Consider the following 11,918-nt stretch of genomic DNA (forward strand, 5'->3'; position numbering starts at 1 on the left):
ATACAGATATTTATAATAATTATGCAAGAAACAAAGTATAATAAACAAACAAACAAGTTACCTGAAAGACAAAAAATGTGTATAATGGCCCTCCTCCACCCACTGGAATCCACCTCTGAATTAAAATGCTGACAATAAATCTGTAGGGGAATAAAGTTAATTGTTTAGCTTTTTTTCATTAAATGTTAGTTTCAATAAAAACATATACAAATATTTATAATAATTATGCAAGAAACAAAATATAATAAACAAAAAAACAAACAAACAAGTTATTTACCTGAAAGAAAAAAAAATTGTGTATAATGGCCCTCCTCCACCCACTGGAATCCACCTCTGAATTAAAATGCTGACAATAAATCTGTAGGGGAAAAAAGTTCATTGTTAAGCTTTTTTTCATTAAATGTTACTTTCAATAAAACATATACAGATATTTATAATTATGCAAGAAACAAAGTATAATAAACAAACAAATAAGTTACCTGAAAGAAAAAAAATTGTGTATAATGGCCCTCCTCCACCCACTGGAATCCACCTCTGAATTAAAATGCTGACAATAAATCTGTAGGGGAATAAAGATCATTGTTTAGCTTTTTTCATTACACGTTTCAATAAAAACATATACAGATATTTATAATAATTATGCAAGAAAAAAAGTATAATAAACAAACAAACAAACAAGTTATTACCTGAAAGAAAAAAAATTGTGTATAATGGCCCTCCTCCACCCACTGGAATCCACCTCTGAATTAAAATGCTGACAATAAATCTGTAAGTGAATAAAGTTCATTGTTTAGCTTTTTTTCATTAAATGTTTCAATAAAAACATATACAAATATTTATAATAATTATGCAAGAAACAAAGTATAATAAACAAACAAACAAGTTACCTGAAAGACAAAAATGGTGTATAATGGCCCTCCTCCACCCACTGGAATCCACCTCTGAAGTAAAATGCTGACAATAAATCTGTAGGGGAATAAAGATCATTGTTTAGCTTTTTTTCAATAAATGTTTCAATAAAAACATATACAGATATTTATAATTATGCAAAAAACAAAGTATAATATACAAACAAACAAGTTATTACCTGAAAGAAAAAAATCTGTGTATAATGTCCCTCCCCCACCCACTGGAATCCACCTCTGAATTAAAATGCTGACAATAAATCTGTAGGGGGAAAAGTTCATTGTTTAGCTTTTTTTCATTAAATGTTTCAATAAAAACATATACAAATATTTATAATAATTATGCAAGAAACAAAGTATAATAAACAAAAAACAAGTTATTACCTGAAAGACCAAAAATGGTGTATAATGGCCCTCCTCCACCCACTGGAATCCACCTCTGAATTAAAATGCTGACAATAAATCTGTAGGGGGAAAAGTTCATTGTTTAGCTTTTTTTCATTAAATGTTTCAATAAAAACATATACAAATATTTATAATAATTATGCAAGAAACAAAGTATAATAAACAAAAAACAAGTTATTACCTGAAAGACCAAAAATGGTGTATAATGGCCCTCCTCCACCCACTGGAATCCACCTCTGAATTAAAATGCTGACAATAAATCTGTAGGGTAAAAAAGTTCATTGTTTAGATTTTTTTCATTAAATGTTTCAATAAAAACATATACAAATATTTATAATAATTATGCAAGAAACAAAGTATAATAAACAAACAAACAAGTTACCTGAAAGACAAAAAATGTGTATAATGGCCCTCCTCCACCCACTGGAATCCACCTCTGAATTAAAATGCTGACAATAAATCTGTAGGGGAATAAACTTAATTGCTTAGCTTTTTTCATTAAATGTTACTTTCAATAAAAACATATACAAATATTTATAATAATTATGCAAGAAACAAAGTATAATAAACAAACAACAAGTTATTACCTGAAAGAAAAAAAATTGTGTATAATGGCCCTCCTCCACCCACTGGAATCCACCTCTGAATTAAAATGCTGACAATAAATCTGTAGGGGAAAAAAGTTCATTGTTTAGCTTTTTTTCATTAAATGTTTCAATAAAAACATATACAAATATTTATAATAATTATGCAAGAAACAAAGTATAATAAACAAACAAACAAGATACCTGAAAGGCAAAAATTGTGTATAATGGCCCTCCTCCACCCACTGGAATCCACCTCTGAATTAAAATGCTGACAATAAATCTGTAGGGGAAAAAAGTTCATTGTTTAGATTTTTTTCATTAAATGTTTCAATAAAAACATATACAAATATTTATAATAATTATGCAAGAAACAAAGTATAATAAACAAACAAACAAGTTACCTGAAAGACAAAAATTGTGTATAATGGCCCTCTTCCACCCACTGGAATCCACCTCTGAATTAAAATGCTGACAATAAATCTGTAGGGGAATAAACTTAATTGTTTAGCTTTTTTCATTAAATGTTACTTTCAATAAAAACATATACAAATATTTATAATAATTATGCAAGAAACAAAGTATAATAAACAAACAAACAAACAAGTTATTACCTGAAAGAAAAAAAAATGTTTATAATGGCCCTCCTCCACCCACTGGAATCCACCTATGAATTAAAATGCTGACAATAAATCTGTAGGGGAATAAAGTTAATTGTTTAGCTTTTTTTCATTAAATGTTACTTTCAATAAAAACATATACAAATATTTATAATAATTATGCAAGAAACAAAGTATAATAAACAAACAAACAAACAAGTTATTACCTGAAAGAAAAAAATCTGTGTATAATGGCCCTCCTCCACCCACTGGAATCCACCTTAGAATTAAAATGCTGACAATAAATCTGTAGGGGAAAAAAGTTCATTGTTTAGCTTTTTTTCATTAAATGTTTCAATAAAAACATATACAAATATTTATAATAATTATGCAAGAAACAAAGTATAATAAACAAACAAACAAGTTATTACCTGAAAGAAAAAAAATTGTGTATAATGGCCCTCCTCCACCCACTGGAATCCACCTCTGAATTAAAATGCTGACAATAAATCTGTAGGGGAAAAAAGTTAATTGTTTAGCTTTTTTTCATTAAATGTTAGTTTCAATAAAAACATATACAAATATTTATAATAATTATGCAAGAAACAAAGTATAATAAACAAACAAACAAGTTACCTGAAAGACAAAAATTGTGTATAATGGCCCTCCTCCACCCACTGGAATCCACCTCTGAATTAAAATGCTGACAATAAATCTGTAGGGGAATAAAGTTAATTGTTTAGCTTTTTTTCATTAAATGTTAGTTTCAATAAAAACATATACAAATATTTATAATAATTATGCAAGAAACAAAGTATAATATACAAACAAACAAGTTATTACCTGAAAGAAAAAAAATTGTGTATAATGGCCCTCCTCCACCCACTGGAATCCACCTCTGAATTAAAATGCTGACAATAAATCTGTAGGGGAATAAACTTAATTGTTTAGCTTTTTTCATTAAATGTTACTTTCAATAAAAACATATACAAATATTTATAATAATTATGCAAGAAACAAAGTATAATAAACAAACAACAAGTTATTAAAAAAATTGTGTATAATGGCCCTCCTCCACCCACTGGAATCCACCTCTGAATTAAAATGCTGACAATAAATCTGTAGGGGAATAAAGTTAATTGTTTAGCTTTTTTTCAATAAATGTTTCAATAAAAACATATACAAATATTTATAATAATTATGCAAGAAACAAAGTATAATAAACAAACAAACAAGTTACCTGAAAGACAAAAATTGTGTATAATGGCCCTCCTCCACCCACTGGAATCCACCTCTGAATTAAAATGCTGACAATAAATCTGTAGGGGAATAAAGTTAATTGTTTAGCTTTTTTTCATTAAATGTTAGTTTCAATAAAAATATATACAAATATTTATAATAATTATGCAAGAAACAAAGTATAATAAACAAACAAACAAACAAGTTATTACCTGAAAGAAAAAAATCTGTGTATAATGTCCCTCCTCCACCCACTGGAATCCACCTCCGAATTAAAATGCTGACAATAAATCTGTAGGGGAAAAAAGTTCATTGTTAAGTTTTTTTTTCATTAAATGTTACTTTCAATAAAACATATACAGATATTTATAATTATGCAAGAAACAAAGTATAATAAACAAACAAATAAGTTACCTGAAAGAAAAAAAATTGTGTATAATGGCCCTCCTCCACCCACTGGAATCCACCTCTGAATTAAAATCCTGGCAAATAATCTGTAGCGGAAAAAAGTTCATTATTTAGCTTTTTTCAATAAATGTTTCAATTAAAACATATACAGATATTTATAATTATGCAAGAAACAAAGTATAATAAACAAACAAACAAGTTATTTACCTGAAAGAAAAAAAATGTGTATAATGTCCTTCCTCCACCCACTGGAATCCACCTCTGAATTAAAATGCTGACAATAAATCTGTAGGGGAATAAAGATCATTGTTTAGCTTTTTTCATTATACGTTTCAATAAAAACATATACAGATATTTATAATAATTATGCAAGAAAAAAAGTATAATAAACAAACAAACAAACAAGTTATTACCTGAAAGAAAAAAAATTGTGTATAATGGCCCTCCTCCACCCACTGGAATCCACCTCTGAATTAAAATGCTGACAATAAATCTGTAAGTGAATAAAGTTAATTGTTTAGCTTTTTTCATTAAATGTTAGTTTCAATAAAAACATATACAAATATTTATAATAATTATGCAAGAAACAAACTATAATAAACAAACAAACAAACAAGTTATTACCTGAAAGAAAAAAAAATGTTTATAATGGCCCTCCTCCACCCACTGGAATCCACCTCTGAATTAAAATGCTGACAATAAATCTGTAAGTGAATAAAGTTAATTGTTTAGCTTTTTTCATTAAATGTTAGTTTCAATAAAAACATATACAAATATTTATAATAATTATGCAAGAAACAAAGTATAATAAAAAAAAAAACAAGTTATTACCTGAAAGACCAAAAATGGTGTATAATGGCCCTCCTCCACCCACTGGAATCCACCTCTGAATTAAAATGCTGACAATAAATCTGTAGGGGAAAAAGTTAATTGTTTAGCTTTTTATCCATTAAATGTTTCAATAAAAACATATACAGATATTTATAATTATGCAATAAACGAAGTATAATAAACAAACAAACAAGTTAAGAAAAAAAAATTGTGTATAATGGCCCTCCTCCACCCACTGGAATCCACCTCTGAATTAAAATGCTGACAATAAATCTGTAGGGGGAAAAGTTCATTGTTTAGCTTTTTTTCATTAAATGTTTCAATAAAAACATATACAGATATTTATAATTATGCAATAAACAAAGTATAATAAACAAACAAACAAGTTAAGAAAAAAAAATTGTGTATAATGGCCCTCCTCCACCCACTGGAATCCACCTCTGAATTAAAATGTTGACAATAAATCTGTAGGGGAATAAAGTTCATTGTTTAGCTTTTTTTCAATAAATGTTTCAATAAAACATACAAATATTTATAATAATTATGCCAGAAATAAAGTATAATAAACAAACAAACAAGTTATTACCTGAAAGAAAAAAAAAATTGTGTATAATGGCCCTCCTCCACCCACTGGAATCCACCTCTGAATTAAAATGCTGACAATAAATCTGTAGGGGAAAAAAGTTCATTGTTTAGCTTTTTTCAATAAATGTTTTAATTAAAACATATACAGATATTTATAATAATTATGCAAGAAACAAAGTATAATAAACAAACAAACAAGTTACCTGAAAGCCAAAAACTGTGTATAATGGCCCTCCTCCACCCACTGGAATCCACCTCTGAATTAAAATGCTGACAATAAATCTGTAGGGGAATAAAGTTCATTGTTAAGCTTTTTTTCATTAAATGTTACTTTCAATAAAACATATACAGATATTGATAATTATGCAAGAAACAAAGTATAATAAACAAACAAACAAGTTATTACCTGAAAGAAAAAAATTGTCTATAATGGCCCTCCTCCACCCACTGGAATCCACCTCTGAATTAAAATGTTGACAATAAATCTGTAGGGGAAAAAGTTCATTGTTTAGCTTTTTTTCATTAAATGTTTCAATAAAAACATAATATTTATAATAATTACGCAAGAAACAAAGTATAACAAACAAACAAACAAACAAACAAGTTATTACCTGAAAGAAAAAAAATGTGTATAATGGCCCTCCTCCACCCACTGGAATCCACCTCTGAATTAAAATACTGACAATAAATCTGTAGGGGAATAAAGTTCATTGTTTAGCTTTTTTTCATTAAATGTTACTTTCAATAAAAACATATACAAATATTTATAATAATTATGCAAGAAACAAACTATAATAAACAAACAAACAAACAAACAAACAAGTTATTACCTGAAAGAAAAAAAAATGTTTATAATGGCCCTCCTCCACCCACTGGAATCCACCTCTGAATTAAAATGCTGACAATAAATCTGTAGGGCAAAAAAAGTTCATTGTTTAGCTTTTTTTCAATAAATGTTTCAATAAAAACATATACAAATACTTATAATAATTACGCAAGATACAAAGTATAATAAACAAACCTGAAAGGAAAAAATGTTGTGTATATGTCCCTCCACCTCCCACTGTCAACACTGTTAATTCAATTACTGGCAATGCCTATTCTGTTGGCAGAGATGGCCATAAATACATGGAAATGTATTTCAAATACAAATACAAAATACTGTGTCGAAAAATGTATATAAATACAAATACAAAATACTGTGAGGAAAAAATGTTTATTAAACACAAATACAGAATTTTGTATTTTGAAAATACACAAAATACATGTGAAATTGGCGATTCAGTGCAAGTATCCCTAAGGCTGAAATCTGGGTCTATTTCTGAATGCCAAAAAGCATTTAGATGTGTGCAACTGCTTAGAAACTTTCATTTTATTTTACGTACCTCTTGCTTTCCCCTGCCCTGTAGGAAATAAAAAACTAGAAAAATAACTTGGTAACACTTTACTTGAAGAGGTGTGTATAAGACTGACATGACACCTTCATAATCATAACATAACATGTGTCATGAACAAAAAGAAGATTTTATGCACATTTATGACAACTGCCATTAAGTGTCATTTACTCAATTATGTAATTTTTAATGCAAAGATGACATTGTTTGAGATATCTTTGTTATGACAACTTGACACATAAACCAATACAACACAAATTGTTATATATCATAAACAAAAATTATCAAACCTAAGAAACTACCTAGCTTTGTGGGTTAACATTACATTCAACTGTGATTTAAATCAATCAATCAACTTTATTTCTATAGCACATTTTGTCTCCAAAGTGCTGTACAAAGACAATAGAAAGGCACACAAGTACAAAACCACAATCATTTAAAATAAATAAATAAAAACAAAATAATAAAAGTCACAGGACATAACTCACGCAGTGTTAAAAGCCAAGGCATAAAAGTGGGTCTTAAGACGAGACTTAAAACATTCAACTGTGGGGGCCGCACGGACCAGAGGAGGCAGAGCGTTCCACAGTCTTGGGCCAACTGCAGAGAAGGCCCGGTCCCCCCTGGATTTGAGTCTGGATTTAGGAACCACGAGCTGGAACTGGCCATTTGACCTCAGTGAACACGCCGGTGTATAAATTTGGATGAGGTCAATGATGTACTGAGGGGCCAGTCCACTCAGCGCTTTAAAAACAAACAATAAAATCTTAAAATCGATTCGGAATCAAACAGGAAGCCAGTGCAATGAGGCGAGGATGGGGGTGATGTGTTGGCGCTTTTTGGTTCCTGTTAAAAGTCAAGCCGCAGAGTTCTGGACTAACTGCAGGTGCGAAAGTGCATTTTGAGATATTCCAGTATAAAGTGAATTGCAGTAGTCCAGATGTGAAGAAATAAAAGCGTGCATGACTAGCTCAAAATGTTTCAACGATAAAAAAGTTTTAATTTTAGATAAAAGCCGAAGATGGAAAAACATGATTTAACGACATTGTTTATTTGTTTATCCAGTTTAAAATCACCGTCTATAGTGACGCCAAGGCTGGTGGCTATGGGATGCACATGATTATTGAGGGGGCCCAAATCAACCAGAGTCCTAATGGGACCAAATAACATTATTTCAGTCTTTCCTTCATTTAGAATTAAAGAATTCTGAGCTAACCAAGCCTTGACGTCACTTAAGCACTCAAGTAGGGGTGTCAGAGGAGCATGATCATTTTTAGCCAGTGGCAGGTATATTTGGCAATCGTCTGCATAAAAATTATAAGAGATACCATGTCTTTTAAAATCACACTGAGAGGGAGAAGATATAAGGCAAAAAGAATGGGCCCAAGAATTGATCCCTGGGGGACTCCACAATTTAAAGGAGCAGTGGACGAAGTGGAGTCCACGAGTCTAACAGTAAAACATCTCCCAGACAGGTACGACCTGAACCACTCTAGCGCTGTTCCCCTGACACCCACACAATTTTCCAAACGAGATAAAAGTATTGTGTGGTCAACTGTGTCAAAAGCAGCCGTCAGGTCTAAAAGTACTAAAACAGCAGAATCACCCGTATCAGTTATTAAAAATAAATCTTTAAAAACCTTTAAAAGTGCAGACTCAGTGCTATGGAAGGTTCTGTAACCTGACTGGAAAGTGTCAAGAATGCAATTTGCATCTAAATGTCATTAAGTGTTAATACTCTGTCAAATATTATTAATACTCGGTCAAATAACCATTATGAACTGAAGAATATTCATGATGCTGTTATAAACTATTTAACAGAGTATTAACACTTAATGACATTTTAATGACAAATTCAATTTGTATAACTGGTAAAAAGTGGTCATTTATGTTGTATTGGTTAATGTCAAGTTGTCATAACAAGTTATGATGTATGGGTTAATGTTAAGTTGTTATAACAAAGACATCTCAAACAATGTCATCTTTGCAATAAAAATAATAAAATTGAACAAATGACACTTAATGACAGTTGTCATAAACATCCATAAAATCTCCTTCATATTCATGACACGTGTCATGTCATGATTATGAATGTGTCATGTCAGCCTTATGAACACCCATTCAAGTAAAGTGATGTTTTATAAAAATGACCCACAACCTAAACAGTTTATATGTGAAGAAATCCACGTAGTTACTTCTCACGAGACAAGTGTTTGACAAATTATTCGGCAAACTACTTTCTCTCATCGCTGCTTTTTGATGGTTTTGAGAACAATTACTCACGAGTCGCCCTCTGTCATTTACAGAATTATACAACGGAGAGCACATCAAGCATAAAAGTCTTGTAGGTTAACTGAGGAGCCCGCAGGTTCACACCGTAGAGTAGAGCCATGCGAAATTGCAAAAGTGTAAACAAGGCTTCAACTGCACAAAGCTAAAAAGAAAGCAGCAACTATGTGCTGATTCCACCACTTGCCGTGTCACATGTGAAAGGGCCTTTAAAGGAAAACACCACAGTTTTTCAATATTTTACTATGTTCTTACCTCAACTTAGATGAATGAAAACATGCCTATCTTTTTTCAATATGTGCACTTCATATTTGCACTGTCTTATGTTGGAAATAGTCGTGTGCATATTATATAAATGACACGAACATGTAGTGAATCATAAGTTAAACCGTGTTGTATAGTGTTGCATGACTCGTACTCGCTCCTCTCGCGGTATAACTCCTCCTTCTTCATTTTTTCGTACGTTATCGGAAAGATTCGGTAAAGCTAATCTTTCTTTTATAAATCTGATTAAACTAAAGACTCTTGGGAGATATAAAGGATGTCATACTACTCTATAGGTACTCCAGATTAACATCAGAAATGAAGAAACAGCGTGTTACGTGGGATTTAAAAAAGGTGGTTTTCCTTTAAGTCAAAAGTGTAGGCCTATTTGTCAGCGTTCCACACTCTGTCTCAGTAGTGCAATGTGCAAGTGCAACTGCCTACCAACGTGCAAGTGTGAATTTGAATTTCCTTTTGCGACAGTTATAATAACACAAATCACATCACACCCAATAATTCAATGGCCCTTGCTTTTTTCCCCACTCCAACATTTCAATTATTGCCCACTAAGAGCTTACCTGAACTCTAGTGTCTGGTCTGAACTAGTTTATGCATGAAAACAGCACCCTGACTGATTGACTGGCTCAAAGTATTTTGAGTATTTTAAAAATACAAAAATACTCATCTTAAATGTATTTAAATACAAATTACATTTGCTTTTTTTCAAAGGCTTTAAAATACAAAATTTTGTATTTCAAATACGTATTTTAAATACATGAATTTGAAATACTGCCCATCCCTGTCTGTTGGCAAAAAATGGCATGTAAGGCATGTTTCAGCAACTTTTCTATATTTTTCCATTTAAAGTCTGTGTAAGTTAAGTGATATTAAATATGTGTTTTGAGTTTGTCACACCACAGAAACATGCGTTATTAACCACCCAGACAAATTTATAAAGTGTTTATAAATATTCTCTAACTTTGATCTTGACTGTAAAGCCTGCCACTCAACATTAAAGTACCAATAACAGCAATAAACTGTCGCACTAATGTGCTTACTCTGTCAGTTCACCCAGTGTTGTCAGATATTTAAACGAAAAAAAACAACATATCAAAATTGGCTATGTAAATAATTCAGAGACATCGCTAACACCAACCTGCACCAACTCGTCACTTTATACATTTCCTAATGTCGCATTAATTGCTAAAATACTAAACACAAAGTCTAAAGAGTATTTTAATAATGGGATCTGGCATCACTGCGAATGCTGCATCCGCGCGCTCCGCCAGCGGTAGGAAAAATTGCCTCACAGCGGCCTGACTAAATCTCCACCATTTACACTACAACATACAGTAGTTAGCCGTCAAAACTTGATTATATACGCAGATGCCAATATAACTCGTTTTAAAAGGCTAATTTGTCATTCAGAGGACTTCACATTTTATTTCTGAAATGATACATTTAACTCAGTGACCTTATAACGTTAACTGGCTAACGTTACGGCCACGATTAATAACTAAAGTTATGTGTTATTTCACAAATGAATTCACAGTAATTACAACTTTAAGTTAACAGTTACGTCTTTGGGCCGTCGTGTTTGTCTTAGTGTGATAGGATGGGATGAGACACCTCAAGAGACAAGTGTTGACACACAATTCACTTAACATTTAACAACCTCCAAACAATTACTGTCTGAATTCCGACTAGCAGTGCCCCTTGTATGTTTTCACAAAAACGGCTTAAGATCATAAGTACGTTTTAGACAGTAGTACACAGCTTTTAAAAACCCGTTGGATTCAGTTACAAATCATCCGTTACACATATTGGCGCTTTTTTCCCAGTGCACAGCAAAAATATTTTTGTTGAGAAGTTAAATTACGTTAAAAACAATTTATATTATTTGTGTCTAACATAGGTAAATAATTAAATCAAATAATTAAGATGAAATTATTATAATAATTAAAGCACATAACTTACTCGAGTGTCTCGCAGCAGCTGTTTTCTGCACCTTTACTGTTCTGATACTTACCTCAGAATGATAGAATAATCCAGTTCTACCACGCTTGAGTGAACGTTCTATATGACGTCATAATGGGGGAATTAATAAGGAGAATTCCCTCAAACGCGTCTGTGTCACGTGGCGGTTTCATTGGACTCACGTGCATTGTCACGCGTCTGGGCAGTTCGTTTATTGGTCTGACTAGTGACTAAACTGAACTCTGCAACAAATACTTCATAACAAATGTTTGATTTGAAGATGGCGATCATGGATAACCACTAACTTTATGTGAAAGGATGTTTATTGGTTAACTGTCGTTAACATTGTATTCATTATAGTACACTTTTTAACACAGCAACATTAGCTCAGTGTAGTTTTTGATACTATTTAGCTATAATTTGAACTAAGCTAATTAC

The 11,918-nt window shown here is 31.4% G+C and overlaps 1 long non-coding RNA gene across 1 annotated transcript in view; it reads right to left on the reverse strand.

Annotated features, from left to right (window-relative positions):
- LOC141350347 (uncharacterized) overlaps positions 1 to 11,665 on the reverse strand; it is a 73,649-nt gene extending 61,984 nt beyond the window's left edge. Inside the window, exons 1-2 of the long non-coding RNA XR_012358454.1 lie at positions 11,481 to 11,665; positions 6,578 to 6,658 (exon numbers count right to left, since the gene is read on the reverse strand). This is a non-coding gene — a long non-coding RNA (uncharacterized lncRNA). The remainder of the gene's footprint in view (positions 1 to 6,577; positions 6,659 to 11,480) is intronic.
- Between the last annotated feature and the right edge of the window lie 253 nt (positions 11,666 to 11,918).

Source organism: Misgurnus anguillicaudatus, chromosome 18 (assembly GCF_027580225.2).
Source record: "Misgurnus anguillicaudatus chromosome 18, ASM2758022v2, whole genome shotgun sequence".
NCBI lineage: Eukaryota > Metazoa > Chordata > Actinopteri > Cypriniformes > Cobitidae > Misgurnus > Misgurnus anguillicaudatus.